This window comes from Sus scrofa, chromosome 10 (genome assembly GCF_054392235.1).
Source record: "Sus scrofa isolate SSC_HxYL_T2T_F1_AM1 chromosome 10, Sscrofa_HxYL_maternal_Yorkshire_Landrace_v2.0, whole genome shotgun sequence".
Lineage (NCBI taxonomy): Eukaryota > Metazoa > Chordata > Mammalia > Artiodactyla > Suidae > Sus > Sus scrofa.
The window spans coordinates 78,236,387-78,252,504 of NC_139392.1; the positions used below are offsets into that span (position 1 = coordinate 78,236,387).

Below are 16,118 nucleotides of genomic sequence, written 5' to 3' on the forward strand. Positions count from 1 at the left end.
GGCATGGGAAAAATCATAGTGACTGATAAGACGGAGGGGGGCATCAGAAAATTAAGGACTCACTGAGGATTCCTAGGTTTCTGGCTTAAGCAGTCAGGTAGATGATGAGAACACCCTCTGACTGTGAAGAATTCAGGAAGAGTTTAGTTGTCAGATGCATTGACTTTGAGGTTTCCATAGGAGTTCTAAGAAGAAAGATTGAGCTCAGGAAAGAATTCAATAATTCAGTTGGGGTGCCATTAGCACAGGAGTGGGAAATAAAACCACTAGAGGAGATAAATTCATTCAAAGAACCTGTGAAAAATGAGAAGAGGATGGAGAGTCAAGAGAAAATTGAACAGGAGCACACCCTGGCTTTAGTGACTGTCTTCCACTCCACATTAAAAATGCTCCTAGGAACTCCCTTATGGCAGCAGGTTAATGATCCAGCGTTGTCATGCTGCCCTCAGGCTGCTGTTGTGGCTGGGGTTCAGTCCCAGCCCCAGGAACTTCCATATGCCATAGGGGCAGCCAAAAAAAAAAAAGCACCTAGAACAAAGGGAAGTCCTACTCCCCCATATTCTCTTGATAGCTTTACCTACTGTTCTATGGCCTTTCATGGGGGGTTGAAGTTCATTTTGGTATTTGCCTAATTTCCTGAAGACTATGTTTTTCAAATTTGAACTGGTGGAATGAACCAAGAGTGGGAGTGGGAATGAGGATGAGGATGCATGAGTCACCTGATACCAATCATGGCTGCAGAGGACTGAGGTTTTAGAAAAGGGGATGTTGGATAGTTTTACTCAAACAGGGCCATGGCCGGGTGGGGGTGGGGGGAGATCAAGATGGCAGAGGAATAAGAAGTTCTGCTCAGCTTCTCCCACAAATACATCAAAAAAAACCACATCTATATGTAGAACGATTTGCACAGAACATCTACTGAATGCTGGCAGAAGAACTTAAACCTCCAAAAAGGGCAAGAAACGCTCTCCATAACTGGGTAGAACAAAAGAAAAAGAGAAAAAGGACAGAAAGAAAGAAAAGGAATTAGGACAGGACTAGCATTCATGAGAGGGAGCTGTGAAAGAGAAAAAGGAACCCACACCATGGGAAGCCACCTAAGCTACGGGGAGATCAGCCAAGACGGAGGGACCTCAAAGTCACCGAGAAAAGTTCAACAGCTGGACTGAGGAGGGCAAAGCAGAATGAGAACTGCACAGATCATCTGCACCACTACCCCTGACACTACAGCCTGAGATGCTCCGGTGGGGGCTGGGTGCTGAGACCCAGGCTCTGGAGGTCAGTTCCAGGGAGACTGTCTTCCACTCCACATTAAAAATGCTCCTAGGAACTCCCTTATGGCAGCAGGTTAATGATCCAGCATTGTCATGGCTGTGTGGGGACAGCCTGAGGGACTAAGAAGTGGTATTCCATGGACTGGGGAGCAGAACACCACAGATGAGGGAACACAGGAGGAGGTCTGGGCCCACAGGAGAAGCAAGGTGCCATTGTTGGGGAGGGCGAGAGGAGGAGGGGTAGACCACCATAGGAATCTCCCTGCACACACATGGGCTCTCAAGAGAGTCGGGGCCTCTGGCGCAGGCTACCAGTGGCACTTCTTGTGTGGGCTACAGGTGGCCAGGCACCTCTTGTGTGGGCTAAAGGCAGAGAGGGGCTAGCACGACCTGGTGCCTCTTGAGTGATCTACAGGCAGAAAGAGACAAACTGCAGCAGTCATCTCAGAAACCAGAGGAAGACATGGCCTGCCACCACTAGGGATCTGGGAATAGGCTCCACCTGCGGCCCCAGTCACCTCAAAAATTGGCAAAAAAAAAAGGGCACTGCAACCAAGTACCACCCGTTGTGGCTCTCACCCCCTGCAAACACACCTACCCTGCTACTGCCACTGCCAAACACTCCAGGCGGTGCCCACATGCTTGATCACTGTCCTTTCCAAGGACCCTGCAACTAGGAGCAGCCTGTGCAGCACCTCCTGTGTGGGCTAAGTGGGACAGGGGTTTCGTGAGTGGTCTACAGGTGGTAGGAGCAAACCACTACAGTTATTTCTGACTCCAGAGGTGGGTGTGGCCCACAACCACTAGGGGTCCCTGGATAGGCACCACTTGTGACCCCAATCACCTCAGAGGGTGCCACAAAGGAGGGCACTGCAACCAAACACCACCTGTTGTTGCTCTCACTCCCTGTGGAACTCACAAGCCCTGCTACTGCCAGGGCACCTCTTAAATATGCCTAATGCTCATTACCACTTCCTAGGGCCTGGCAACTAGGAGTAGCCTGCACCACCTTCCTGCAGGTTCTTGCTACTGTCAAGAGCCCAGCAACCAGACACTGACTACTAGCCGTACCCATTGCTACCTTCTCCCTGGAAACACACTCAGCACGCTGAGGATAATAGCCTGCTCACACCAAAGAAAGAGACAGCAAATATCCAAACTCACACCAAAAATCAATAGTAAACCCCCACACACAAAATACAAAGGGGTGCTCTTGCATAGAAGCAGCCATCCAAGACTACAGTTTGGTTTCCCTAAACTCACAGAAGAAGAAAAATATAAGCAAGATGAAGCTCAGAAACCATTCTCAGTTAAGAGAGCAAGAGAATTCACCTGAAGCAGCAAACAATGAAATGGACCTCTGCAGTCTGATAGACATTGAGTTCAAAAGGGAGAGAGTGAAAATACTGAAGGAATTAAGGCTGAATATCAAGGAATTAAGAGCTGATATAAACAGTAATTCAGATTACTTTAGAAAGGAACTAGAAAATATATGGAAGAACCAAGAAAAATTAGAAAAATTCATTTGCAGAGACACAAACAGACCTAAAGGCACTAACGAGCAGAATGAATAATGCAGAGGAATGAATTAGTGACTTGGAAGATAGAATAATGGAAATCACCCAATCAGGACAGCAGACGGAAAACCAAATGAAAAAACACAAAAGCAATATAAGAGATCTATGGGATAACATAAAGCAGGCCAATCTGCGCACAATAGGAATTCCAGAAGAAGAAGAAAAAGCAAAGGGGATTGAAAATATATTTGAATAAATTAGGTCTGAAAACTTTCCAAATCTAAAGGAAAAGATACAGGAAGCACAGAGAGCCCTAAACAAGTTGAGCCCAAATAGGCCCAAGACATATTATAATAAAAATGGCAAAAGTTAAAGAGGATTCTAAAGGCAGCAAGAGAAACATAAAGCATTAATTATAAGGGAATCCCCATAAGGCTATCAGCTGATTTCTCTACAGAAACACTACAAGCCAGAAGAGAGTGTCAAGGTACATTCAAAGTTCTAAAAGGAAAAAATCTGCAGCCTAGAATACTCTACCCAGCAAGGATATCATTTAAAATAGAAGGGAAAACAAAGAATTTCTCTAACAAAGAAAAGCTAAGAGAGTAAAGCAATACTAAACCCATTCTAAAAGAAATACTGGAAGGGCTTCTCTAAATAAAAAAGAAGTAAGTAGAAATAAGACAGAGGAAATCACAAGTAGAAAACAATCACTTAAATAAGCCAGTATACAGATCTAAAAGGGAAAAAAAAACCTACTGTAAAAGTGATGATAAACACAAGGAACAGCAAAAGGACAAACATGAAGAGGTTAAAAAAAAAGGACTCCAAAATCATAGAATGTGGGGAAGGAAAGTAAGAAAACTTAGATTATTTTTTTTTAGAATGTTTTTGAGCCTATATGACTATCAGGCTAAGGCAAGCAGATATAGAAAAGGGTTAACATACTTAAAAAGGAGGGCAACCACAAATCAAAACCAAACATTACATCCACAAAAACTAAAAAGAAAAGTACACGAGCATAAAATAAATGGAAATCGTCCAACCAAAAAAAAGAAAGGAACAAAGAAGAAACACAGACTCAACTGGAAAACAAGGTTTAAAATGGCAATAAACACAAATCTATCAATAATTACCCTAAATGTCAATGGACTGAATTCTCCAATCAAAAGACACAGAGTGATAGATTGGATAAAAAAGCAAAAGGCTACAATCTTCTGTCTACAAGAGACTCACCTCAGGGCAAAGGACACATATAGATTGAAAGTGAGGGGATGGGAAAAGATATTTCATGCCAACGGACAAGACAGGAAAGCAGGAGTTGCAATATTTATATCAGACAAAATAAACTTTAAAATGAAGGCTATAAAGAAAGACAAAGAAGGACACTGTTTAATGGTAAAAGGATCCATTCAAAAAGAAGACATTATAATCATCAATATCTGTGCCCCAATATAGGAGCACCCAGATACCTACTACAAATACTACCAGACATAAAAGGAGAAGTTGATGGGAATACAATCATAGTAGGAGACTTTAATACCCCACTCACATCAATGGACAGATCCTCTAGACAGAAAATCAATAAGACAACAGGGGTCTTAAATGACACAATAGAAAAGTTAGACTTAATTTACATTTTCAGGACATTACATCGAAAAAAATCAGAATATACATTCTTCTCAAGTGCACATGGAACATTCTCAAGGAATGACCACGTACTGGGGCATAAAACTAACCTCAACAAATTTAAAAGCATAGAAATTATTTCAAATATCTTCACTGACCACAATGGCATGAAACTAGAAATCAACCACAGGAAAAATAAATGACAAAAAACTAACTACATAGAGGCTAAACAACATGCTACAAACAGGGCTGTAGGCATAACAAGCACGAGTACTGATACAGCTGGCATCAGATCCAACCCAGAAACTCTTTTTAGGTATCTTGGTACTTCTGAGTTGTAAAAGCTAGTCATCACAATGTGTTGATATAAATTTTAATGATGAGAAAGGATGTTAAGGAATCACAGTTTTTATAAACTCACACCCTCCTGAGCTTCTTCAGATACCCACATGGGTGCATCTTCCCCCAGTGCCTTATGGCTATTACATGAGGTCACTTAGCCTGCTTTGGTCAACACTGGGTTTTGTCAGGCTCTCCTGATCATTATCTACTTGATTCTTTTCCCCCTCTTTCAGCATGTTCTGTTCACCAGGATACCTGAACAAGTAGTCACTTGGCTGTGTGCGGGAAACATCTGGTCTGTGCTAATTAGGACTGTCTGGGTGGCAAGTGACAGAAACCCAAGTCAAAGGAGTTGCGGCAAAAGGAGAGATGTGCTGGTTGCTAGAAGCCTGGCTCAGACTCCTCACTCTCTCTGTCCTGTGTCCTTGTGCCTTTCTGTATCTTGGCTTCCATCTTGGACTGAATTTCTCCATGGAGCAGGAAGCAGCCACAGTTCTCATCACCCAGGTTTCACTGCAGAGGAGCTCAGACTCAGTTCTTACTGCTCCTAAGTTCAAAATGCCTAAGGAATTTCTCTGATTGGCCCAGCCTGGGAAATGCATCTACCCCATGACCACACACATGTCCAGAAAAATGTTTAGTCCCAGGGAAAAAAAAAAAAAAAAGACAAAATAATAGACGTCCATCGACCACCTGTTCACTGCAGAATTCTCCTTCCGTTACCTCACTGCCCCACAGATCTGCCTGGGTGCCTTATAGATCAGGGACGCTTTTCCGCTTTTAAAGCCTATTTCATTTTAATTCTGCTCAGTCTCTCCTTAAAAATCTCATCTCCTCCCAAGCTGATACTCTTCACTCCTCTAAACTTCTGTTGATACCTCTGATTCCAGGAATCACTTGTGAAAACTACCTGACTTCTGCTCACCTAATGAAAGCACAGATGAGATGGGAGGGGGTCAGAGTTCAGATAAGCAGGATCACCAAAATGAGAGAATATCTTCACTGCTAGTTTCATGTTGCAGCTTTGCAATCTCACCAAGTAGAAAGCTTGGAGAATTCAAAGAGGACAAATCCATCATCTCTTTCTGCTAATTCTGATAAAAACAAAAAAACCTTAGAGACATATGGGAATTTAAGAAAGCAGGAAACCAACAAACCTGACATTCTTAGATCAGAAAATAAAGTGAAAAGCTCTTAAAAAATTAACAGGGAAAGATGAATGTGAAGTGGGCAGTAGGTATTTAGTGATTTGGCTGTCCTGGAAGTCACTACATCAGAACAGAGCCAACACAGAACTTAGTTGGATCTGCAGTTCCCGCTTAAGGAAATCTAAAATTAACCATGGTATAATCTGAGTCTGGAGTGTTTCTAATGGGTCACTGAGCAGCTTGGTGATTATCTTTCTATTTTGAAAATAGAAAAGCAGAAGACTGATGATTGACTGGAAGAGAGATTTAGAAAACATGACCACACCCAACACCATTTATCCAAGGTTGCATTTGGATACAATCACTTCTAAAATGTATTAGTCATTTTAGTCCATTAAATATTTCATGACCATTTCTTTGTTATACATATTGAAAGCTTCCCCGTCATCAATTCCTATTTCTTATCATTGTTATTTTCTTGACCACATGGCTTCTAGTAGAAGAAACAAAATAAGCAAAGAGGTATGTTTTTGTAATTTATTTTACAAGATTCAATCTTCTACCAGTAAACAAATACTACTTTGAAAATCTGAATGTATATAATGGTTATGATTCACTTTACTTAGTTCATTCCTAGTAAACTGAGATCTAGTCAAGCTTTTACATCCTTTCTCAGTATAAGAAATCATAATTCATGGATATTACCACTAGGTGGCTCAAATAGCTAAAACACTGATTCAATACATGGCGACGGGCGGGGGGAGAAAAACTTTAAAGATTTATAACTTTTTCTGTAGTTATATCCTTTATACATTAATTTTCTACAAACTCGTATACTATTTATAGATTATCACTCTACTTCTACACATGGGAAACAATTACTTTAATGGAGGTTGTCATTATGCATGCCATTTTAATGAAGGAGAGAGGATTAATAGCCAAAATGAATGAGTTATATTTTGTCCTAAAAATATAATCATGAAATAAATTAAAATCTTCCCAGCTGACTGAGAACACAGCATTCAATGGGATCTAAAGGGGCAGAGTCTTGGGTTGTATTTCATTTTAATTTATCCAGGCATTTGGAGAGATTACCTGCTATACTTTCTGGCAATTCTGGTTATTTATGTGTCTTAGAGGCAAGTGACTCACAGCCAGAGCTCAAGCTTACCATGGTCTGGGGACCTTGAACATCAAGCCATTCTTCCTTAGAGTAAGTTAGTGAAATGAGAGCCTTTCCAGATACTGTGTCCATTACATTAGATGGCTTGAGACCCTCTACTCTATCTGATATGAAGAAAAGAAATACAGGAAATTATTTTCTCCCCAACTTTAATAAGCATCTTACAACTCTGTGGGACTGTTGAGGACAGAGTACCAGAAAGTGAAGGAAGAAGGGGTTCTCTGTGAACTGGAAAGTCTGAAACCTTTTGATTCTGTCAAGGAAAAGAAAACACAACAGGGACTCTGGAGTAAAAGGGAGAATCAATATGCCGTCTCATTATTCTGAAGATTGGTGTTTTAGGCTTTCTTAGTAGGAACAGAAGCTCTGCCCTAAGTTAAGAGTTTGGGGCCACTGAAATCTTAAAGAAACTCTTCCTCAAGATGCTGGTTTTCTCTTTGGATTATTTGTCTTTATCCTTGAATAATCTGTCTTTTTAATTACCAACTATGGAATCTTCCATTCTAAAAGTTATTTGAGTAGCTTTATTTTGAGGAAGAAGCAATATCTTCTGTAGGAGGAGTTTAAGGGATAATTTTGCCAACTCTTAGACAAGCAGCATTTTTCCCCCCTAATTTTAAAAATATTTTCCTTGGCTCTTTGCTATTTGTCATTTGGAAGTACATGGAGGAGGCTGAGATTGGCTTAAAAGACAAGTATTGATTCTCCCTAAGGGAGTTATAATTTAGGTTCAGCTGCAGTAACAGCAGGTCCTGGTATTTTTATATTTGTGTTCAGGTACCTGACATTTAGGTTTTATATGAATATAGAGTTGTATATATAACATGAACTAGTTATCACATAGCTCTTAAAAACTGAAGTCTAATTAATCCTCTCCAAGTTTAATAACCACGGTTGGTCAAAATTCTAACCAGTTAGCTTTTGAGAAAGAGATAGAATCTTATCTTCCCAAATTATGGCCAGGAATAATTTCCACTGGCTGACTTAAAAACAAAAATAAATGAAACAATTCAAAGTGGCTTAAATAATCAAAAAGATATAATTGCTCATGTGACTGAATGCTAAACGTAGATTGTTTTTAGGGTTGATTTGACTCAGTTGCTCACCGATGTCATCCAAACCTGCTGCAGCTGCCTGCCCTTGGCAATGTCAGCTTCACTTCCAGTTCTCCTATTTGTCTCTTTACAAAGGCCTGGACTATACTTCCATTCGTATCTAAGGACGCAGAGAAAAGACAGTTACTCAAAGTATTTCCAGAGGACAGAGGACATTTCTCTCCCAGAAATTTCTCAACAAGCATGGTCTGCAGGACTGCTGCCCTCCCCTGATGCAATAACCCTGGCCAGGGAATGGAGCCCATCATGAGTGTAGGCCCAAGCTTCATGCCTCAGGTCAGGAGCCAGGAATAAAATCTGTACCCTCCAGTAAATGGGCGACATGCAGGAGGTGTGGTTATCAGTGTAAAAGTCAGAGCTATCACGGGAAAGGGAGACAATATCAGGGAGGGGGTGGTAGGGGACGTAGGAGGGGTATATGCTAATTCACACACCGGACTGTGTAGGGGGACCCCAAACCAAACTGCCTGAGTTTGAATCCAGCCCCTGCTACTTGTTGGCTTTATAACCACAGGCAAGTCACTTGACCTCTCTTGTCAAGTGACAGGTAAGTCAAAGATTTGCCTAAATGCTTATATTACAGGGCTTTTCTCAAATCCATGACATTAAACCAAGCGTTTACTACACTCTTTTTGTATGAGTCATGTGGAATTGGGATGAACACGAAAGGGAACAAAATAGTGTTCTGCTTCCAAAATCCAGCAATTCAGGGGAGGAAATGAGACCTCGGAGATGGTGATAAAACAGAGATGGGATAATACATAGAAAAGGTATAGTTCCTAAAATGGCTTTGTCTTGTTTAGTTCTGTTTATTTTGGCCACACCTGCAGCATGTGGAAGTTCCAGGCCAGGGAGTGACACCACACCACAGCAGCAACCCAGCCACTGCAGTGACAATGCCAGATCCTTAGCCCTCTATGCCACAAGGAACTCCCTAAAATTTTTTTTTTCCTAATTAAATACCCTTTAATAGCAGACATATTTTCTAGCGTTTTTCAAATCATATAGGAAGTCGATATAATTCTTGTGGATAGTTGATATAATTAATAATAAATGTCAACAATAATTAATAATCAATAAAACTATCAAAAAAGTAACCAAATTGCAGCCATAAAGTACATAAAATATAATGTCCTTAATTCTCTAATTTTTAAGATAATGAAGAGGAACAGAGGGACCATTCAAAAATCACTGAAATTATTTTCCTTGGATTTTTTTTTTTTTTTTTTTTTTTTTTTGCCTTTTAGGGCCACACCTGTGGCACATGGAAGTTTCCAGGCTAGGGGTCAAATCAGAGCTGCAGCTACTGGCCACAGCCACAGCCACAGCAATGCAGGATCCAAGCCGCATCTGCAACCTACACCACAGCTCAAGGCAACACCTGATCTTTAACCCACTGAGCAAGGCCAGGAATCAAACCCGAATCCTCATGGATCCTCCTCAGGTTCGTTATCTGCTGAGCCACTAAGGGAGCTCTGACAACTGGATATTCTGAACCTGTTTTCAAGACACAGAGCAAACCTCACTATGGACACCTGGGAAGTTGTCATTTCCCAGCCCATTAGCTCTTTCCAAAAGTTGGGAATAGACAGATTGCCTTTGTTCTAAATCAAGTTTATTCTCCAAGCAGAAGTACAACAGGTCAGCAAACTAATTGAGTAACTATCACCCTTAGAGGGAGCTCTGGTGCCTTTTAAGTCACCCAAGTCGACTTCTGCCTCCCTTCATCTCAGAAAGCACTGCCGGTCCACAGATCCATTGCTGGGCATGCTTTCCATTCAAATCTGAGGCCTCAGAATTTTGAACATCCTGCTTTTTGCTTAGCGTTTTCACCATTGTTTAAAAACACTGTCACAGTAAGATAATTCTGCAAAATGGAAGTAGCCTAACCAGAGTAATATTAGACAGAAGGTACATATTGTCTTTGCACCAAAGAAACAGAGAAACATGCTCAGCACCACTGGCATTTATAGCTACTGGTAGCTTCCTTAAATTGTTTTTGGAAATGCATAAATAAAATTCTCAGGGTGACAATATTCATGAGTACCTAGAGTCTTTAAGATGGAATCTGCAGGAAAAGCGCTCACTGGTGTTTCTACCCAACTGTGTAGGACTGGAGACAGAGCCCCGACTTTTCTGTCTGTGTCCCCAGTGTGCGGCTCAGATTAATACCTCAATGGATGTATGCTAGTCAGTTTCAATTTTTACAGAAAGTTTGTAAACCAACCCAGATTAGATATGAATAAGAAAACAATGAAAAGAAAGATAAAAACCACAGGACTGGGGTGGAGACTGGGGAGGATCACAACTAACATGTTACCATAAGACAAGGGAGCGGCCGGGCAGGGCTCATTTAAAGCTGGAAGAACAACCTGTACTGGAAAAAGAAAAAGTCCACAGCACCTCAGGAATGACTGAGCTGGAGGGACCTTTCAGGTCCTCTTGAGCCAATACCTTTATTTTACAGAGGAGAAGAGAGGTCCGTAGCAGGAAGTAACTTGCCAATGATCTCCCGGGGGATCGGAAGCAAAAGGTGAGATGATTCATCCCCCAGGTGGGTCCCCTCTGCTCCACGTGGTCATGGCCACTTTACCCCTTGCAGGCTTCCTGAATAGAACTGGCTTATTAAGATTTCTTGAGAATTCAATGGTGGCCTAGCATTTAAGGACCTGGCGTTGTAAAAAGAGCAACACCTCAGACTTTCTACCAAGCTCCACTGAGTGTTTCCAGGGCTGGGCCAAGTGGCTCACTGTTCACCATCAGTTAGAAGTAAGGAACCCATAAGGCCCCTTCCACTCATATTTTGCCCTGACACGCCATCAGAGTCCAGTGTGGGGGAATCACAGTCCTGAGCCCCGTAAAGGATGGCCAAGAGGGAGCCCAATTCCCCCAAACTCTTTCCTTAGATTTTTTGTGAGGATTCTTGGCCCCAGAGTTTCCAAAATACTTTGCTGGTGTGATGCAAGCTCAAATCTACTGGAGTTTGTACAAGGAGAGAAGATGTTGCCATGCACACATGTAAGATACAGCAGAGCCCTGGAGTAAAGAAGGGATGGCATTCAGCAGGAGCCAGCAATTCTAGCAAACCCCGTAGGCCTGTGGTTTTCTCATGTGTTAGCTCAAAAGTACACTTTAAACACTACAAACACTTAGGCTGTACAGGAACTACATCCTACAAGATGGTCATTTCTTAATAGATGCTAAAATAAGTAAAGGAGTGGGTACTGCTTCTATTTGATGAATCATTGGATCCTGCAGGGCCTGTAAGTGGCAGTGTGGGGAAAAGGAGGATGCCTCCTGCACCTCTGCATCCTAGGGGATAGAGGCTGCGGGCAAGAAAACAGTACCCTTTGAAAGGTCAGCAGGGGAATCAGTGGCCTCGAAGAACTTGGCTTCACTTAGAGCAAGAAGATGAAGGGAAGGATTAGAGAAGAACTTGCAAATATAGAGAAGTGTGCTGCTGACTGGCCTTGAATTTGAAAGAGCTCAGTAGGAGAGTCAGGGTTTGTTGGGGAGTAGGGCATGTTTAGAACTGAATGGAGCTGAGAATTCAAGGGCTGGGGAATGCTGGGCACCCTGTACTTCCAGGGGTGCATGGAGTAGACGGGGTGTGGTAGATGCTGCAGTGACCTTCCCAGATCCCCACCCCCTTTTCTAGGACAAGAGCACTCATGTCCCAGCCGCTAAGCTGTTGGTGCTGACAGCTTCCTGGAGTTCTTCTCCAGGAAGTGGATGAAGAGAGCTCCCTTACTCAACATCACACCCCTTCCTGGCACCCCTGCCCCCTCATGACTGGTCAATGCAGAGTCGGAATGTCTGGCCCCTTGGCCTACCTCAACCACCGCCACTCTAAAACACCATGAGAGTTGGAGTTCCCGTCATGGCTCAGTGGTTAACGAATCCAACTAGGAACCAGGAGGTTGTGGGTTCAATCCCTGGCCTCGCTCAGTGGGATAAGGATCCAACGTGGCTGTGAGCTGTAGTGTAGGTCGCAGATGCAGCTTGGATCCCACGTTGCTGTGGCTCTGGCATAGGCCAGTGGCTACAGCTCTGATTAGACCCCTAGCCTGGGAACCTCCATATGCTGCGGGTGTGGCCCTAGAAAGACAAAAATAAAATAAAATAAAACAGGATCTGCAGGATCTGTGCAGGTCCCTGCACAACCTCCCTACCCCGTCCTCATCCTGCTTCCCCCGCCACCGCCCATGGCTGGCGATGCTGAGAGAACTCACCAGGTGAGCCAGCCACCTGTGTTCAATCTCCTTCTCAGGGAACTCTGTCTGTGACACCAAGGACATGGTGAAAGGAACCCTGAGGATCTCACAGCAAATGGTGAGCAGAGGGTGTGAGTGCCAGGATGCATTAGGGCTAGACAGGTGTTCTTGCCAGGAACATACAAGCTCTGAGATCTCCTTATACTCCCAGAACTCAGAACCTTCTGAGGCTGCACTCACTTCAGGACCCATATGCTCACATGCTTCAAGGGAAGAGGAGACAAAAATGATTCACCTTCTGCCCTAAGGCCTTGTAGAAGTATTTATTTCTATGTCTATGTGTAACTGAGTCACCATGCTGTGCAGTAGAAAAAAAATATATATAAAGAAATAAAAATTAAAAAAAAAAAAAAAAAAAAAAAGCTAAGGAGCCACCATAAGAGCCTGTATTATGATCGTCAAAGTTCTCTCTTTGCATCTTCCTAACCAGGCCTCTACCTCCCCAAAGTCCCTGCAGGAGAGACATTCTTCCTCCCCCAGATTTGGCCTGGAGACCCACTTAGCCAAAGGAACAGGAGTGAAAGTGATGAGCTATCCTGATGCTACCTTCTCTGGTTTCCCCCTTCCCTAATCAGCACCATTGCACATGGGGGCTGCTCCTTCAGCCTGCATCCTGGAGTGAAACACTGAACCTGACCCTCTAGATTGCATCATGAGAGTGAAAGATACCCTTCTGTCAGAAACCACGGAGGTTTTCCATGATTTGCTACTGCAGCATACTTCAGCCTCGGGAGATTAATACAGACACTAGGAACAGGGGTCGGCAAACTATAAAGAGCCAGGAAGCATTTTAGGCTTTGTAGGCCACCCAGTCCCTATCAAGACCACTTAATTCTACTCTTGTCAGGCAAAGCACTCATGGACTATTGGTGTGAGCAAAGGAGCAAGACAACATCCCAGTAAAACTTCATCTACACAAACAATGACAGACCAGATTTGACCCTCAGTAATAGCTGGCGGACGCCTAAGGTAGATATTCCTGTGATGTCACTTAAGTAGTTCAGCTGCTGGCTAGAAATCCTCCAATTGCCTAAAATCACACCTTTGCTAATTTTACCCACCCAGTGTTATTTTGGTACGTTTTATGTTAAAGATCATGTTCTTAGAGTCCATTTATTTAGTAAAGCTTAGATGGATGAAAAGGCAAAGAATGGCATAGTTGAGATCTCTGGATGAACAGGGGAGAAAAACAAAAAAAAAAACAACTAGATTGATATCTTTGAAAGCCCGCACGAAGCTTTCAAAAGCAATTAGGAAGACACAGAGAAAGAGAATCAGAGAGAAGAAAGGGGGGTGACTGAACTAGGGATAAAAATAAGGGAAATGGGAAACAGGAAATGAAATAATACAAAGTGAGAGAAAATTGAGTGAAACTAGAATTCCTCATCTGGCTTTTTTTCAGCAGCAGGACCAGAAAAAATGTTTGTTCCTCTACTGCCACCTTCAGTTTTTTTCAAGATCCTGGCTCTCTCTTTGCCATTTCCACCGATGAGGTTAAACCGCCCAGGATGCAACTCCTATGGGTGCTTTTTCCATTGCTTTATTTTAGCTGCACATTGCTGAAAATCCACAGCAGTTCAAAAACGGCAGAACTTGAGGAAATGATTTTTGAATGGAAAGAAGAGGACAAGATCCAGGATTGCAGATAATTGGGGACCCAGGTTAATGTTGGGATGGGATGGGGGAGACATGGAGCAGAGGTAAGTGGGTGATGGAGCATGCACTGTCTGGATGTCCATTATGAGATAAACCATCTCAGGTCTTCAGAAGGTGATATACTTTTGCTTCTGAAAATGACTGCACATAACAGCAGAGGTTCAATTACCAAGATGATCAAAACAAAACTAGGATAATCAAATGGGCACTGTACCTCAAGAAATAGCCCTATGTGCCATGTTCTTAGGTAACGGCTACCTGAGTTTTGCTTTTCTCTTACGGCTGAGGACACTTCCTTTGGCACACATACACCTCTATTCTTATGCAAGCCAGAGGTCACTTCCTCTAGGAATCCTTTCCTGTCCCCCCCTCCACGGTCCCACTACCCAATCTGTGGCCCTCCTCCATTCACACTGCTCTCATCATATCATATTGGAATGGTTTGTAAACCCCTCTGCCTCCTGTACCTTTAAGGCAGGAACTATTTCTTAATTGCCTCTGTCCCTTCAACCCAAGAACCTAGTAGGGTCTCATCAAGTGGTTTTTAATGAATCATTCCTTCTTTATTGATCATTTATGCAGTCAAAGAAATCACAAATTCAGTGCTAGGGATCATGGCAGTTTCTCAGCCTTGCTAATCAACACAATCACGGGAGAAGCAAAATAAGTACCTCCAGACTTCTCCATCAGTCTTGGCTACTGGGGTCTCATGGACATCTCAGGCACCTGTGGGAAAATGTCAGAGACTGCACAACAATTCAGTAATGGATATGTGCCCTTCTGTCTTTACTCAAAGGGTGTCCTTCATGGTTTCTGAGCCACCTCACAATAGTTTGGGGCTGTGGGAAGAGCAATGGCGATTGCTTGTGCTCCAGCTTGCTTCAAGGTCAGAGTGACCTCGAAACAGAATTCCTATTCATTCTTATACCTAGAGGTCCCTTAACCATGTAAGGGCATAGAAACTTTTTATTAAAATTTGAGTTATTTTTCAGTTCTAAATAGTTTTTCTCAAAAGAACACTTTGCTTCAAGATCCATTGCAGTGACCTTTCAGGCAAGGTGTAGCAGGATGAGGGTCATCACCCACTGTACTCTTGCTTTATCTCTCAGCCAAATTAATATATGTGAATGGGTGTCCCTATGTATTCTCGGGCCAAGTAAACCATGCTTGCAGAACTGGAAAAGCTCATCTTCTAGAAGATTGATACAAAGAGCAGAATACCCATTTCCAAAGGAGCACATTTGTATAACTGTAGATCTATCTACTGAGTCTTTCTTTGAGTCATAATTACTTGCAAAAAAAAGAGATCAAATCATATTCAGATTCTGAACCCTTTAAGCCCCGTTCAGTTGCACATTCAGTTAATAAGAACAATGGGCTAATTGCTTTTAATGGCCAACAGTTTTTGACAACATTGTCAAAATTCCAGCACCATGTAATCTCCTTTTTGTTTGGTTTTAAGGACACAGTTTTCACATGGAAGATCTGCAGAGCACTGATTGTCATTTTTCCAATTCAAACATGGGTTTATCTTTTAGAAACTGAAAATGAAAGTGCATCCCATGCTGTGGCGCAGGCATTAGATGCTTAGTAACAACTTGTTAAAAGAATAAAAACATTTTTAGTCAAGAACAAGTTATTTCCCTAAAAATACAGTTCAATGCAGGCAAAGGCACAAGACAAAATTTTAAAGTAAACACATGTATATTATACTCTGTTTGGCTCTCTCACTGTTTAAATCATTTTCTTTCTAACTGGACAGCCTTATCTGAATACCCTAGGCTTTAAGAGTCCAGCAGAGAGACTTTTCTTTCTGGTAGTTTGGGGATGGGAAAAACTAGAAAAAACTCCCCCTATAAAACTAAAGATAATAAAGCAAGAGAAATACACAGTGGCCAAAAATGATTGAGAAACTTAAACTAGAAAGATAAGAATAAGCTGGTGATATTAGACAGCTTCACAGTGTTTTACATGTCTTTA

At 42.3% G+C, this 16,118-nt stretch overlaps 1 non-coding gene across 4 annotated transcripts in view; it reads right to left on the reverse strand.

Moving 5' to 3' along the window:
- LOC100738624 (uncharacterized) overlaps positions 1–16,118 on the reverse strand; it is a 116,255-nt gene that overhangs the window by 58,540 nt on the left and 41,597 nt on the right. The window contains exons 4-6 of one of the 4 annotated variants that reach the window (XR_014818028.1): positions 8,200–8,308; positions 7,082–7,197; positions 5,688–5,856 (exon numbers count right to left, since the gene is read on the reverse strand). The exons of 2 other annotated variants lie outside the window; for them this stretch is intronic. This is a non-coding gene — a transcript (uncharacterized LOC100738624). Of the gene's footprint in view, positions 1–5,687; positions 5,857–7,081; positions 7,198–8,199; positions 8,309–14,809; positions 14,865–16,118 lie in introns of all 4 variants that reach the window. One more of the 4 variants, XR_014818030.1, reaches the window with a different exon arrangement.